At 37.1% G+C, this 14,900-nt stretch overlaps 1 long non-coding RNA gene across 2 annotated transcripts in view; it reads left to right on the plus strand.

Moving 5' to 3' along the window:
• The window catches only part of LOC106729344, a 368,780-nt gene extending 354,464 nt beyond the window's left edge, over positions 1-14,316 (plus strand). For both annotated transcript variants that reach the window (XR_001365731.2, XR_004325713.1), the window contains 2 exons: positions 8,261-8,361; positions 12,724-14,316. This is a non-coding gene — a long non-coding RNA (uncharacterized LOC106729344). The remainder of the gene's footprint in view (positions 1-8,260; positions 8,362-12,723) is intronic.
• The last annotated feature ends 584 nt before the right edge of the window (positions 14,317-14,900 follow it).

Consider the following 14,900-nt stretch of genomic DNA (forward strand, 5'->3'; position numbering starts at 1 on the left):
CTTTTTTTTTTTTGTCTGGCCTGTGTCAAATTTGATTACAGATCATTAAAAAAATCAGTTGACTTGCCTTTAAAATGAATTCTTTGAAATTATTCAACTTAGTATTCATAGAAACAACAACATTTTTTTTTCAGTCTATTTCTTTGATACATTATGATACATTTCATTAGGTTACCTAATTATAACTGCAACTGGTTTATGAACAAATGCAACTGGTGTTTGGCAGGCAAACAGCTCAAATGGTGAGAGCAGAAGCCAGGGAACATACAGGAGAACAGTCTCCCAGCTGGCTATTGACATCTGTTGGCATACGGAGAGAACGAAGAACATCAGTCATTTCCATAAGTCTGTCGAGTGAAGACATGTTGAGAGTGTTTCTAATGAACCTCCTAAAATTATCATGGGGATTAAAAGAGAAGCTCATGGAAGCCTTGTCAAATGGCTCATGCTCAGTAGAAGCTGATTCCCTTCCTTTCCTTCAGAAGTCTTCCTAGCACAATGCCTTGCACAATGGTGATTCCTGTATGAGGAAGTCAACTTGATAATTAGATGCTCAAGACCATGATTTAAATCTCACTTCCTTTATGCCTCCTACTCTGTTGCTTTAAGCACACCAATCTGTCTCACAATTCTGGACAGTCTTTCCTCCCCGTGCTGTAGGGCCATCTTGTTCGAGCTTGATATCCGTGACATGGCAATGCACAACTTTGTCTTTGGGCTAAACTGGTGGAACGCTAATGTCAGGCTTCCAGAGCAAATTGCCCGGGGGGTTGCTCTTTAAAGGTTAATGGATTTGGAGTTTCATGTGATTTTGTTGTAGGCCTATGGGATATTTATAGCTGCTTTTGATGTTCTATGACATTTGACAGTAGAGTTTTCAAAAAGTCAAATAGGATATCCACCCATGAACTGGGTGCACAAAGATCCCAACACTGGGGAGAAGTCGTGCTCTTCATTTGTAAAGTATTTTGCTTTAAAAGGCACTTTCCATATTGGCAAAACAAAAAGAAGCAAATGGAAGGTAGGCAAATGTGCTTTCTATTTCGGATGAGTCTGATTTTCCTTTTCCTGGCTCAGCAGGATCTGGGCTGCACACACTCCCGAATGCCCCTTCCTTTCTTCCAGGAAGGGTCTTCTGATACATTTATATCTGGACAGAGAGGAGAAATATTAAAAGCCCCATACGCCTGCCCACCACTTGTCTAGGTGCTTAGAGAAAGCACCTAGGTTAATTGTTCCACCAGCCAAGTGAGCTGTATTGGAGAACTTGGCAGAGCTAAGTCAGAAAACGACCTCTTTTTGGCAGCATCCTCCCTTGGCTGTGCATTGAGGGCTATCGTTTCTCCGGTTCTTTGTGCAAGAGATCTGGCTACTCTGCAAGAGAACTAAACCTCTGTGTGAGGCTCTTCCAGTGGCCACCACAGCCACAGAGAGGTTCAGTACACGTGGGAAAGCAGCATCCAGTGCCTGCTCTTCCTCTTCTAAGCCATTAAAGGGGACTAGCAGCAAGCTCAGAGGAGGTCACCGTCTCGTGAGTGGGAAAGAAACTCTTCCACCTACAGTCTTTTGAGACGTGATTGAGCAGGAATAAAGAGTAGTGGAGTTTCTTACAAAGATGCTACCTCCAAATGTGTCAGCAGGATTGGATATATCTCTACTCTGGGCATAAGCAAGCCCTCACTACAGGACACTTCACAGTCTTCTCTGGAAAAAGCATTAAGATGTCTTAGTGGGGAAAGAGAAGAAAAAGAAACAGGCTATCTAGTCCCCAAGTGAAATTTCATTTCTGATATCACTTTGCATGTATCTGGTTAGGGGTAAGTTGGGACCTGGAAGGATGAGTTTATACATTGAACTCCACTTCGCCCCGCCTCAGCTGTGACTGTGAACTCACAAGGTAAACTTGTGGGTCACAGGATGGCATCCCTAGCATAGCACATACCACTGCACAAAAGTTTTGGTACTTAAAAAATACAGGGAAAGCATCTGATGACTTTACGAGGAATGTGGCTTCTGAGTAAGAAAAGGGCATGGGGCGTAGTAAGACAGGACATCCATAGCTCTTGGGAGCTACATCACCTTAACTTAAAGACAAACTTTTTAATGATGAAACTAAGCAAGAATTAAAAATTACTCAAAAAGAAATCAAAATTTTAAGGATCTGTAAGGTTTCATCTTTGCATGGCCTAATTGTCTCTGTCTAGACTTGTCCCAGCAATAAACGACCTTCGGTTTCAAAGCGCCTCAGGGACTCATGGGTATGCACTGTTCTCTGAAGCCCATGTAACAAGAGATAACATGGGAACAAACTCGATGACCTCAAAGTGATCTGGGTTTAAAAATTGGTCAACTACTGATCTCAGCAAACTCACTTTTGTTTTCTTTTACCTTTAGTTTGTAAACAGATTTTATTGTAATAATGGCACATGTTCTATCCTACAGTCTATTATATTGAATTAGAAATTTGAAGTGCAAATTATGGTGTTTTGGATTATAAAAACTGTCAAGTAACCACAATTCTAACATCTCTGATAGGAATTGACAAAAGAGATCTTTGTACTCCAGATTTTCCTGTATAAACTCCAAGATACACAGAAAATCTCCAGTCTCAGTTTTAACAAAATCAATAGCCAACCTAAAACATGTTTACTTTTGGATGACTTAAAATTACTAGATGGTTAATACTTCTGTTCTCAACCTGCTGTCCGGAAATAAGAGTCCTTTTATTTCAAAATATTATTTTAAAATTAGTCCTTGGTACTGTGAGATTTGCCATTTTTGAGTTGGTATTTTTTAAGTGACTGCTTATTTCTTTTCAGAAACTTTTCCTGCAATAAAATAAAATGTAATCAGGGGGCATCTGGGACTCATCTCATCTTCCAGCAGGAGGGGTTGATGATATTCACAGCTTTCTTGTTCAATTTTATGTTAAAACTTTAAGCCTCTTTGGTACCTTTAGTATTAAATTATTATATGAAACTTAAACATTGAGTAACCAGACATCCTATGATCACAAGTGTAAATCTGTTGCCCTGCATCATCCTGTCTAGTGTTCATTATAGATTTATTATTTTAAAATACAGTATTATTATTTAAAGTTGTATTAGAATAATCCTGGATGGGTTTGATAGACCCTCATTTTGTCTTTCCAGCTGGTGTCAGCTTGTAATATATGAGAGGTGTGTACAGAAAACAGAATTCTCAATTTAACACATGGCTGAATTGGGAACATGATCCATGTTCTTTCCCAGATCTTTCCAGATGCACTCAATTAACTCTTGCATTTTACAGACAGCAAACAAGTCACTTACTGATAAAAGGAAGCGTACTTGGACATTGGAAAATGCTTAGATGGTGGTGGGGGAAGCAAGCTGTGTTGTGGCCTTTGCCATTCCCTGTGAGATGTATGAAGACACCAGGCTGCCAGTTGGTAGAGTCAGTTGGAGTCAGTTAAAAACATGGGAAGTTACGATCTAGGTGTACATGAAAAGTGTCTGGGAAATAGAGGCTGAGAAGTTCTGCAGTTGAGTGTATCAAACACAGTCTGAACACACTTGCTTCGGTGGTTTTGTCAATAATTCTAAGGTATAATTCTATAACTGCTTCTCATTATTTGGTAATACTTTTTTTGACAGCAAAGTGCTAAAAGAAAAATGAAAATGTATGTTTTGTTAAAATGAATTACTGACTTTCTATTTCCCAAGAAAGTGATAATAACTGTGTAACTTAAGCAAAATATTTATGAACATTTGCCATCTGTTATGGGTGTCATAGTGATGTCACTAACTACAAGAAAACCAGAAGATAAAAATTTCCTACAGAAGGAACAATATATACTTCAAAAATTGATATATATTTTTTTAATGCCCAAGGATGATAATTTAACATGAACAGTTTCAGGAAGTGTGTTTAATTTTCATTGCATGATTTTTCATTTAGATCAAATGATTGTTCCTCTAAATTTATTTTACTCACTTTAGGTTCTATGGTTTCCTTTGTATGCATGAAAAGTAAAAGATAGCTCTTAGCAAATTGGCTGTATTTTTAGAAGAAGAACTTAACAAACAACTGAGTGATGTGAGTTTTATATCAGTGCCATCAAATGTTTCAAATAGAAAAATCAGTCAAATTAATTCTAATTATAGCCCAATATTTTCAACCAATTTATGCATCAAAATAAAACTCTGAATGGCCATTAAAAAGAAGATAAAACACCTCCAATTACTGTAAATTTTATTGTAAATTTAGTTAAACATTTCAATATTGAATGTAAATTCTGGTGTAGTGCAGTCTCTTGGTAATACAAAACGAAACAAAAAAAAAAGAACCCAAAACAAAAACAAACAAACAAACAAAAACAAAGAAAACATCTCTGACTACAATAAGAGATTGATCAAGCTGAATCGTGTTTAGAATTAGTTGTAATGCACACACAACTAATGGACATCAGCTCAAACAATCTTTGATACTCTACCACTGAGGTAGAAATCAAGACTTGTCAAAATTTACAAATATCTTTATATATACATGGATTTTTCCTTTCCTTGGAGGACTTATTTCAATCTTCTGGATGTTGACACTCTTTCAATTTTTTGTATCTCTGTTTTTCTTTTGAATTTTATCTCTTTATCATTTCCTGGTGATTTCTGGGATAGTATTTTCTGAGTCATAAATTTCCATTTTCATGGGATATAGCTGACTAAACTTATTTATTGTATTCTTTATTTTAACTATTATTTTGTTCACATTTAATGAACTTAATGAAATGTTTTCTCTCAACATTTTAACATTTTCTGTGGATATAAAGGTAAATAATACATACTGTTTTTCTGAAAGATTATATACTCAGAATAAAGCCAAGTTTCAAGGAACACATGTCAGTCTAATTTAGTACTTAATCATCAATTCTTACTTCACATTGTTTTATACATTAGTCCCCAAAATTTCAGGCTTGAGTAGATTCCTTCTTTTGCTATGTACCATGAGTTGAAATGTCCCCTTAAAAGATGCATTCAAGTCATAGTTCCCAGTACCTGTGAATGTCGCCTTATTTGGAAATACAGTTTTTGTACTTGTAAACAAGATAAGGTCATACTGAATTAGAATGGGACCTGAACCCAGTAACTGGCATTTTTATAAGAGACAGGAGAGGGAGACTTGGATACAGAGACACAGAGAAAGTAAGAAGGTAAGAAGGCCATGCGAACATGAAGGCAGAGATCGCACTGATGCATCTACAAGCCAAAGAATGCCAAGGACAGCCACCAGAAACTAGGAAGACGCAAGGAAGGAGTCTTCCCTAAAGCCTTCAGTGGGGACATGACCCTGCCAATATCTTGATTTGACTTCTAGCCTCCAGAACTCTGAATAATATTTTTTTGTTGTTGTTTTAAGCCACCCGATTTGTGATAATTTGTCACGGCAGCCCTAGAAAGCTGGCACACAATGGAAGGAGTTTTCAATAGTCAGAAACCCTTCCAAGCTGTACAGAGTTCTTGAATTTCAGCAGCTTTGTTGACAACAATACTCCTTCAGGGTTTGTTCATTTCTCTGTGGAGAGGAACTTCATTATCTGTTTAAATCTGATCAAAATACAGGCTTTCGTTTGCATTAGATAGTTCCCTTTACAGTCCAAATTTCTGCCAGATTAATGATTATTTCAGTTTAGCCTTGTTTTTTTCATGTCCTCTTGGCTTTCATAACTTTGCTGACATTGTATCTAAAAGAAGAAACAGAAGATTGTGAGCTCTTTGGACAGAATGTGAGCAGTGGAGGGCACTGACCTGGGTGTCTGATTTATGCAGATGTCCTCAGTACCCTCAGCATCCAGCACACAGAGTGGTTTAAAAATAATTTTTTTTTTGCATTGACTTTAAAGTCAGTAGGGTACTTGTATACCATAAGTGTAAAACTACATGTGTGTCTTTTTCTAAGTACTGAGGGATGATTTTCCTCTTTCAAACTTAATTCTGCGATAGCCTCTTAATGGTCCACAAACAGTATCAGACACGTGTTTGTTTTTGCTGCACTGCAGAGTTAGTTACCTGGTCATCGCTGCAATAACAGCACTTCATAATAACTTGAGTGCGTTCATAATTTACTAAAGTTTTTACACATATTATTTGCTCCCCTAAATAACCATGGATTATTTATCACATTCTGTTGTTACCTATCTATGAGTGGAAACCAAGACTCAGCAAGGGTTAGATATTTAACCTGGGTCACAGAACCTCAATTCAAGGCCCTGTTCAATACAGTATTTCAACAAAACGTTAAGAACTGTGAGTGATACTGAGAACATTATTTTCATCTTGTTGCTGCATTTCTGGTATATATAATGGACCCTGGTTACTGTAGAAGATAATTTTGTTTTTCAGCCTCAGAGCCTGTCCTCTTTGTTTTGTGTTGTAGAGAAGAGTACACTTCCAGTGGAGTAACTGGGAGAACTAACTTGAAGTGTGTCATGAGGTAGAGCATTTTTTTTTTCCAGAAAATGGGAACTAATCTGCTCAAATTTCTTTGACAAGGTGACCAAAATGAGACAATCACTTTGGCAGTAATTGATGAGAGAGACTTACAAGATGTCTTATTTTAGTAACATTCTTGATAATCTAGATCAGCTGCTTTTATTGCTTTAAAGGAATTCCAGAGACAGCAAATGTGGGCTCAGCCCTTATTTTGAATAAATGCTTTCCAGTGAGATAAATGCCCACTGCACTGCCCCACTGAAAGCAGTTACCCATCAGCTAGCAACTGCTTAGACTTCTTAAGGTCATTGCATGATTTGGAAATATTTTCCTGCACCCTAGGAAAATTCACTTAAAAAATGGATTTCCATTTGATTTTATAGAGATTGAAAATACTTTCACCCTCTGGATTTTAAAAACTTTGTTTCAAGTAATTTTCTTAAGCTAAAACTGTACCTGCATCCTTGCTATTGATGATTGTCTTAGAGATGAACAAGAAAGAGGAAAATAGCAAAAGTGGTGTCCGTACATCATGAACTGATACAGTGAAAATGTACATGAAAGATGAGCCAAATGAGAGGGGGGTGAAGCAGTATGTCACCTGTTGTGGTTCTAGCCACACTTCCATCCTGTAGCCCAGGATTTCTCTGCCCACTGGCCTATTTTATGTTTCTGTTCACTTTGCACAATCCTCCACATCTCTAAGTTTTTCTTACGTCCTTTATAGAATCATTTTCAATGGGACTAAGTTTGCTAAGGATGACTATCATTTTTCCTGAAGAACATGCATATTTGAAATGGGGAAGGTCTAACTAAAGCTTTGCTTTTATGACACATTGACAATCATAGACCTGTATAATGTTGAGATGTTGGTCAGGATTGCCATTCCAGAATGATACTGTGCTGAAAAGGAAAAATTAAATCAGATGGGTGGGATTTCTTCTGACAACTTCACTCAAGAAAAAGTCCAAACTCTGGTCTTAATGTGAATTCTAAAAAAAAAAAAGTTATTTTATTATAACATCAAACATTGATTTGCTAATTATGTGAAGTTTGATAATGAAGACAATGCAATAGAGAAGACTTTTATGTGAAAATACATTTTTAGATATTGTACACGTTATCGACAAATTCAAGAAAAATATAAAACAAGATGTTTATTTTTAATCGATACCACCTACCAAATGGTGTTACTCTGATTCAAGAAAGATTTAATATTTCCTTTCCACTTAACTTCTTTTATTTAGTAACAAACCTTATTGACTGATTCCTTTTATCTTATTTATATATATTGCACTGAAAACTAGAAAATGGCCTCATACTTTTCATAGGTATCCCTACCTGAATTCCTTGCAAATCACTGAGAAAAATTCTATTTAAAAATTCTCTCATCTTTTCATGATTAAATATACAAGTATTGTAAATTGGTAATAAAAAAGTCTACTTGGGTTGACTTAGTAAATATAAGGGATTCTTATTTATAAAATAAACGTGTTTCTGACATTGGCAAACAAATAATATCCTATCACTTTAAAAATACTGGAAATTATTTGTTCAATGAATAATATTCATAGGTAAATCTTATTTTAGATGTTCAAAGGGAATTTTTAATGGAATTTCTTTGTACATATCACTTTATTTTTGATAATTCATTATTTTTATAGATCGAGTTTACATCATAAATGTATGTTATATAAATAATTTATTAAAAACTATCATTCTGTCCACTTCTACCTGAGACAAAAAGTACTATATGTTTTCTTTATTTTCCCCAATATCCTGGCCGTCCCCAGAATTTCCTCAGCCCAGAGCCTGCATGAGCCTTGGATAGAAGGTCTGGAATCTGGATGTCCTTATGTCCCATACACCCCATTTGCAAGACGACAGAGGAAAAGTGAGTCACAATCTCTGTAATCGCTCATCAAGAGAAGCGTGAGAGGTCTGGAAAGAACTCAGCCAGGACCTTCCATGTGCTTCTTAGAACTGTATAGAAGAGAAAATGAATCCGAGGTGAACACCAGGCTCCATAGTGAGCTGTTCTCTCCTTGGGATCAGACATGACATTTCATTTCTAGGAAGCACAACGTGACATAGTGGTTAAGAGCACAGGCTTTGGATCAGACAGCTCAAAGTGCATGTCTGACACTTACAGCTGTTTGACTGTGGGTAATTTGCTTAACCTTTCTTTAGCCTTCACTTCCTCACCTGTAACAGAGCCTTAAAATAATACCTGCCTCCTAGAGTTATTCTGAGAGTTAATGAGATAATACATGAAGTCACTAAAACATTTGGCACCACCTAGTAAAAACTGAATAAGAATGTTGGGTTGCTGTTGCCTTGTTATCATTATCATCCATGGAAAAATATAGGAGAAAACAGAGTCCTTAACCTTCTAGAGTTAGAAACGTATCATCACTGGCAGAGAAGGGCAGTTCTGAATTCAGATTAATCGCAGTGTTCAAGATAAGGTACGATTAAGGTACTTTTCTCCTAATAAAGCCTCTTGTTACTCAAATATATGCTATTTGTGTAATTCATATTGTACGATAAAAGACAGTGTTGGAGCAATAAAAATAAGACTAGTCTAGAGGCTGACTGCAATGTATAGTTTGCAAATTTTCCACATTGGTTCAAAGTATCATATTTCAGAGTCAACAATATTCAGATGTGTAGAAGTGGTTGTTGTCTTCTGAACAATAAATGTCTTGAGAAACATGTTTCCTTAGGTTTCTAGATAGTGAATTATCTCTAAGGAGACACCTGTACCACTTATGCGGTCTTGCACTAGTCTAAATTTTCAGTGTATCTGATTTATTTTAGATTAGCAGATGCAGTTCTTTATTTTAGTTTAGTTTTTCATTGAACTTTTAAGAAGCAATCTAGTTGGGAAAAAATTGGAAAGAGTCTGTTAAAAATATTTTAGATATTCATAATTCCTAATCATTCAATATCCATATCCTATGACGGCTTGCGTATCTCTACATGAGGTTATTTTGGTTGATGAATTTATGTTCTAGTATTCATCATCTTTGCTCTGATAGGGTGAGGAAACTTTCTAGGAAAAAATATATAACTTTTGAGGAATAAGGGATTCAGGGTAAAATATCTTTATTGAATTGTGGCTTTTACAAATATGGCTCAGGCAAAAATAGATCTGCTCTTGCTATTCAGCAATTTCAATTCATTTTTAAGAAAATAAGAAGGGCTATTGAAAAGTACTGTACATGGTATTACTTTTTTTGTGTTATGTGCACTGTCTCAATGCAATACTATTAGGTAATTTATATTTCTTACGAAAATCACCTGGCCTTGTCTAATATCCATTGATGTAATTGATTTAATGTGAAAGATCTGCATTCTTTCCTTAGAAGCTTTCTAGAATTATTTTTACAGAAATAACTTCAGAACTTCTGTTGTTCTATCCATCACAAGACCATAGGATGTAGAATGAGAGTTAGAAGCATTCGTCTTTGAGATTAAGCCCTTTGGTTCAGTAAGAAGGGTCTTGCATATTTAGAAATCTGACTGAAAACCTAATGCAGGATTTGAAGTGTGTCTGATGAGCTTTGCCTGGTCTTTATGGCCATTGTTCATCACACCCATTACACACATCTTTCAAATCTCTTTTGAAGGAGAGCACTGACAAATGTTCTCCTAACTTATATTGTTGTCATGGCAGTGGTTCCAAAATCATAGCTCCAGTGAATGGAAACAAATGATTTTCAAAGTATATAAGTAAGAGCTGTATGTGTATATCTCGTGAGGGCTTTAAAGTTGGGCTGTTGGCACTAAATAGTCTAACAATGCCGCACTTCCAGAAAATGTATGTGTGTGTGTATATGTGTGTGTCTGTGTGTGGGATTGTTTTTTCTACCATATGTTATATGTATTTATAAAATATATGCGTGAGCTTTGCTTGCTTTTTAAACTAGAGTTCTGTACATAACTTTTGGCTTAGTGCTCCTTCCCCTAGATCAGTGGCATTCAAACTTCTTGAATGCACACTCCATCAGTGAATTTTTTAAAGCAAATATTCTTTTTCTTCACATTTATGTTATAAATTCTTTGTACTACTACACTAGTATGCATATTACCAAATAGAAAAAAAAAACCTTACAAAGGATATTTCATTTTATTAACACTGCAGGAAAACTTTCTCACGTTTTGCTCTGTGTGCTTTGAAAATTTGGAAAATCTTGGTTTTATACTTTTTGATAGCATTTCAAAGGTCTAGGTGTAGGCTCATTTTATTTTGATACTTGCTTGTAACTAGCGTTTTTATTGGATATAGTTGATAATCTACTTTCATCCTCCCTTCCTTTAAATTTTGCATAGATGCTACTAGTCAGCACAAATGTATTCAATTAATATTCTGAACCTTAGCCTCAAAAGAATCTAGAAAATTTAATTCTTGGTTTAGCAAGTTTTGAAGTACATAAAACACCCTTGAGAATTAATCATGGGCTAGGTCTGTGGATACTGGGAGCCTGTTGTGAAACAGTCTTGGGCTGAAACTCTACCTTTTTCTGTTTCCTGTTAGTTTCAACGATGCCTTCACTAAATGAAGTTGAAATACCAGAAATGCCCTAGATAGTGTAGAGGAGGAATCCAAAGACTTAGGGGATAGGAATTTCTGAGGTTTGCTCTGAGACTTTTTCATCTTCACCTTTACCACGTGCCTAGAAAGGGCCCCAAGGACACTCCCTTGACAAAGGATTGAAATATGTATTAGCCATGTAAGGACTATTTTTGAAAAATGCTAGGGAACTAATTCTTCTAGTAGAGATCCTGGCTTTGAAACTGGTTCCCAGAGCAGGATGGGATCTCCAGTTGGCCGAGTCCCAGCGGCAATAACTAATCACCAGAAAACGGTCATCTGTCACTGAAATAAATAGGCTAATCACAATAGTTTGACCCATAAGTGTCTTTGTCATGGTTAATTGAGCATGGGATCCCTGGAACTCTAGCAAATGGGGTAGCTTGTAAAGTTGGGCTTAATTAAAATAAACAAACAAAAGAATCTAAATCTGGAAACGAAGGTGTGATTTGAATTACATGAGTCAAAGTCGTGGTCGCTCTCTTAATTTCCACACATGAACCAGTTCACAAATTCTTGCAGAAAGACCCTAAGACATTGGAATAATTATGTATTGTACAAATTTCCTTCTATGTTCTCCATACAGCCATTTATCAGAAAACCTCTTGAGTTGGGGAAATAAATACCATGAAATTGTGGGCATTATTGACTACCGACTCTGAATTATGTAAATCCCTTAAGACACAGAGTACTATTGTGGGGGCTTTTGGAGATCAGAGGTAAAGTGGAGTTGGCCCCCAGCTGTCTCGCAGTGGGTCCCAGTGTCCTTGTACACTTTCTATACTATAGTTATGTCTCTGGTTCCTGAAGGCATCATTGCAACAGACAAATTTGGCTGCTGACAGATTCCCCAGAATAACTCTCTGATGAGAAGAGTGAAGGCTATTATGGGATGGAGGGCCAAACATAAGACTCTGGAACTGCACCTCTGACTAAAAAAGTTATACATAAGCAGTACTGCATTTCAAGGTGAATTGCAACAGACATTAGTGCCTCATACAGAGACACAAAATATTCAGAGATTGATATTTCATTCCCAAGTAAGGCACATATTTCTCCATGCGGAAGATGAAAGGGTCTAGAAGAATGCTAGGGGACTGTTGTAAAACCCATCAGGTGGTGATTCAGATTATACTTACTGTTCTAAGTGTAGTCTGTTTTGTAAAACAAATCGCCACTGCCCTGTACCTGCTATGCAGCTATTCTTCTGGAAAATGCTTTAAAAAAGTATTCTAATAAACAGAGACTACTGGAAGCAAAGTAGTACACTTGAAAGGGCAAAGCCAGCCTCTCCTGTTGCCCGTCATAATCTAATCCGTCTTCATCTCATCATTCTATTTCACCCTGGTCCTCTATATTAGTGTTACCATGTTACAGCTCTTTTTCAACAAGAATTAGTAGATGCCCTTGATACTTGATTTGGTAAATTGTATTTTCCCCAAATGGCTTTCAGAGCAATATCTCCAATCTCACATACTTTTCATAAGATGGGATTCTGACACTCCTCTCACTGGAAGTAGAATCGATTCTATGTTCCCTTTCCTGAAACTGGGCAGGGAGGCTTTTCTAACTGCTTCAACCAGAGAGCACATCAGAAGTGGTGCTGTGTACCCCATTAGGCTAGGTCATAAAAGAGAAAATGATTTCCGTTTTATTCAGTAGAAGATTTGTGCTTGAAGCCTTCACCTGCCATATAAGCAGAAGAACTCGATGCTGTAAGGAAATAGAAAGATCACCCAGAGAGACCTGAGGCTGCATGAGGAGAGAGACCCCTGAGCTTCCTCCAGCTGCTTCAGCACCCTCCCCGTTCCAGTTCCAGCCACGATCTGACGGCAACTACGAGAGAGATTCTGAGTCAGCACTGCCCAGCAAGCCCTTCCCACGTTCTTGACTCGCAGAAACCTTGAGAGATAATGAAATGATTGTTGTTGTTTTAAGTCACTAAGTTTTGGAGTGATTTGTTACACAGCAATAGACCCCAGACACCCGGTAAGACATATACCTGTCCAGGGTGGACTATAAACCCAGTGAAAATGTATGTGCCTGTCATCTCAGAGAAATTTCTGGTACTCCTGTAATACAGGGCATGTCAGGATATTACATCCAAAGTGAAGACAAGTTTCTATATTTTGCAAAACTCCCACCACTTAAGAAAGGAGCTTTGGGGAGTTTGAAGGCGACAATTTATCACATTTGGGAGCAGCTAAGCCAGGCTGCATTGTAAGCGTCTCTACCTCTTGGACCTCATGTCATAGTGCATGTAACATTGTTCAAAATTCACTATGATAGACTGAAATGCTCTAGGGATTTTGTGGGAAGCCCCATTAGGAGAATCACAGTGCATGGAGTTCCAGAGCAGAGCTGTATTTTTCTAAGGGAATATTTATTCTCTTTTAAAGAAATAACCCCTGGTTTGCTGTTGCGCTCCAGAGATACCAAGTGGCCATGCAAATCGAATATCCATCATATGCAGGGTATTATATGACCCACTGAGTTATAAATTTGGGTAGTGGGTCATCATCAGTTATACAATTAGGTTCAAGTAGGTACTGAAGTCACCCATATGCCACATTGATCAGAAGGCTCAGAGCCTTAATGCATCTGCTTTTTTTGCACTGCCTACCTCTCCCTCACCCGGCAACTATGACATCATGGGGACTGAAGAGAATATTCAAGCCTGATTTAGGGATATATCTGTACAATATGCTAGAACCAGTCTGAAGTGGGATGCTGCAGATTTATACCTTAGTTGAGGAATATCCCCACACATGTGACTGGGAAGGGAAATTCTCAGCGGTCAGAATTTCAAGTGATACATCTGATTGTCTGCTTTGCTTAGAAACAAAGAGAGATGAGCAGAGGTGTGGAACTATAGATTCATGGGATGCTGCTAATGACTCTGTGGCTTGGCCTGAAATTTGCAAGGAGGAAGACTGAAGGATTGGTGATAAGGAGGCTGAGAAAAGAAGTATGTCAATGGAAGTCTCAGAGGTGACCCGGAGTGTGAGCATATTCATTTTCCATGTGAATTCTCTTCAAAGGGCATTCCCAGGGGTCCTTGAGATATTTCAGATTGTCCACAAATTCAGAACTATTTTCAAATTAATACCAAGATGTTAATTGCAGTTTTCATTCCTAATCTTTCATGAGTGTAGAGTGGAGTTTTCCAGGGGCTACATGACATGTAATAATTCAATATGCTGACTATAAAACCAGCTATGAGACTTCAGCTATCTTCTGGTAAGCCAGACATTAAAGAGATTTGCAAAAATGTAAAATAATGCCATGCTCACCAGCCACTATTTTATTTTTCATAAAAAGTTATGTGTAAATAAAGGAATTATTTAAAAATGAATTAAATATATTTCAAATTTTTCTCGGTTTAAATTTGAATATATATAACCCATACCAATAAAGCACTTTGAAGTTCACAATAGTTTTTTAGGGAATGAAAGGGTCCTAAGACCAAAAAGTTTAAGAGCCACTCTCCTAGTCTATCACCTGCTTTGTTGTCATATTTACTTGTGCTTTTTGGTCCACTTTCCTAAGCATTTGTCTGCTGGATTGTGTTCTATTAAATTATAACCATTTCTTCAACTTATCGAGGCCATTTGGATCCAGATCTTTATGAGTAAAGATTCACTGTTTCTCTTTCCCCCAGTTTTGATCACTCTACAAGTGAAAAGAGCTGCTCCCTATTTTATCAGATAGCATCTTGATGAAAATATTTTCTCACCCTGGGCACAGATGGATCATGGCTGGGAATCCACTGATAATTATTCTTCATCACGGTTCGACAAAAAGATGGTGCATCGGTCCCACACTTAATGTGGTCC

Source organism: Camelus ferus, chromosome 14 (assembly GCF_009834535.1).
Source record: "Camelus ferus isolate YT-003-E chromosome 14, BCGSAC_Cfer_1.0, whole genome shotgun sequence".
NCBI classification, from domain to species: Eukaryota; Metazoa; Chordata; class Mammalia; order Artiodactyla; family Camelidae; genus Camelus; species Camelus ferus.